Here is a 2,505-nt window from a genome sequence, read left to right on the forward strand (position 1 = left end):
CGGCTTCCGGTCGCCCCGCTCCCTCCCGACCACCCCGCGGAGAGCGCTTTCCAGGAGGTGGTCCTCTCCCCCACCAATGCGCCCTCCCCTTTCCCTTCTCTGACATTCGTCGCCCAAGAAAGAGCTTTTCTCCAAAGGTTATTCATTCATTGGTCCAACCCTACCTCCCCGCTGCTTGCTCTAGGGAATATAACTAATAACTAGTTCTTAGCGTGCACTGTTCTAAATACGTAACGTGCGGTAACGTATTACATCCTCACTGAGTTAGGTGTTATCCTTATTTCGCGGATAAGGAACTGCAGCCCACTAATCAATGTGCGGCCGAGCTAGGATCGGGAAGCCCGCAGCCTGGCTGCAGAATCTGTGCTCTACCCCATTGGTACCCCATGGCTGCACATGAGTGCTGTGATCCCAAAGCCCGCACCATCTGCATCGCCTAAGAGCTGGTTAGAAATGCGGACTCCTAAGCCTACGCCTGACCTGCCGGATCAAAATCTGCATTTCAACAAGACCCCCGCTGTTTCTGTGCACATTAAAGTAGAAGGCCCGGTGGAAATCAGCCCATTACCGAAATACAGCCGGGCGGAAAGGCCGCCTATTCAAGGCCTCACCTTGTCGTTAAGCCCGCTGTGTGGCCTTGGACAAGCCCTGAGAGTCGGCCTTAGCTTCTGTTTGAGGAAAACGTAGGCGGAGAAACTAGATCCTCTCTGAAGGAGCTTCTTGCTCAGACTCTATAAAATCTCCCAATTGCCATTTCTCCTACCTCCCAAACTTTTGGGTTACTTTGTAGTTTCCCCAAAGCTGGATTCCACACGACCAAGAGGCAGACCACAGGCCTCCAGTAATGCTCCCGGTGGGAGGAGGCCTGGGGAACTCCTGCCTCTCCTGAGGTCCTCTCGAGGGAAACGACACTAACAGGCAAGTTCTATGCTAAACATTTTCTCAATAAATTGTTTAAATGATAATTTTTATTATAGTTCTAATATCATGGAAATATTCATTTGCATTGTGGAAACCTTAGAAAATCCAGAAAAGGCACACAAAAAAAGGAAAAATTACTTGCAATCTCACCATCCATAGATAACCCTTTAAAATGTCAATATTTGTTTTTTCTAAGACTGTTCTATTTTTTAAAATGAGGTCATTGCAAATTGTTTTGTAAGCTTTTTTTCCAGTAAAAAAAATATATTGTTAGCACTTTTCCATGTCATTTATACTACAACATTATTCTTAACTAGTGGCCCGTACACGAAATTCATGCAAGGCTCAACCCTCGCAGCCCCTCGCAGCCCCTCGCAGCCCCTCGCAGTCCCGGCTTCCTCCAGAAGGTCATCTGCACAGTCATCTGGAAGGATGTCTGGATGGTTGTTCTGTTGTTCCTTCTAATTAGCATATTAGCTCTTTATTATATAGGATGGCTACATAGTATGCCATTGGGTGAATATATAATGCATTTTACCCAATATGTACTGTTGGAAATTTAAGTTGTTTCTCATTCTTCCCTATTAGAAACAATACTGTGAAATATTTTTGTGTCATTACTTCTAGAAGTGAATTAATTTCTAGAAGTGGAATTTCTCAATCTAAAGTTGTGAAACATTCAAAGACTGTTTTTTTAGATTTTTCAAAATTTATTTTTCAGTTAAAGTTGACATACAATATTGTATTAGTTTCAGGTGTATAGCATAGTGGTTAGATATTTATATACCTATGAAATGAACCTCCCCATAAGTCTATTACCCATCTTACACCATACATAGTTACTACAGTACTATTGGCTATATTCCCTGTGCTGTACTTTATATCCCTGTAACTATTTTTATAACTGGCTATTTGTATTTCTTAATCCCACTCACCTTTCACCCATCCCCCAAAACTCCTTCCATAAATTTCATTCTAAATCCCCTGCTGAAATGCTGAACCAATCGAATGAACAAACATTAGGTATCTATTTCAAAACAAAACAAACAAACAAAAACCTCTGCCAACTGGAAGAATGAAAAGTAGTTTATTAGTAATAACATATGTGTGTACTTGTTTTAAATTCAAGAACTCTTGTTATGCCAACATGAATGTGTGCCGTGTACCTTATCTAACCTTGCAAAACCATTACTCCTATCTTCCAAAATACAAGTATGAAGTTTTAGTTAATTAATCACAACACTGCACTCTTTCATTAAAGAGAACAATATATTTTAAATTATAAAGAATAAATATGAACAACCAAGATGGCGGCATAGGGTATATACCAGTGCGTGCCGCTCCCCACAACCACATTAAAACTACAACGAAAAGACAAAATGGCGGATCATCCAGAACCACGGGAAAGCTGGCTGAGTGGAAGTTCTACAACTAGAAGGAAAGAAAAAAGCGCATTGAGGCTGGGTAGGAGGTGCGGAGGCGCCAAGAGCAGAAGGAAGCAGCCAAGATGCAGAAATGAAGAAACATGTCACAAATGGAAGAAATGGAGGACAGCAAATTACTGGATTTGGAGTTCAAAACCAA

General features: G+C 41.8%; 1 protein-coding gene across 3 annotated transcripts in view; it reads right to left on the bottom strand.

Moving 5' to 3' along the window:
- Window positions 1-2,505, bottom strand: part of CCND3 (cyclin D3) — a 122,696-nt gene that overhangs the window by 17,811 nt on the left and 102,380 nt on the right. The gene's annotated exons all lie outside the window — the stretch shown is intronic.

Source organism: Myotis davidii, unplaced genomic scaffold (assembly GCF_000327345.1).
Source record: "Myotis davidii unplaced genomic scaffold, ASM32734v1 scaffold167, whole genome shotgun sequence".
NCBI classification, from domain to species: Eukaryota; Metazoa; Chordata; class Mammalia; order Chiroptera; family Vespertilionidae; genus Myotis; species Myotis davidii.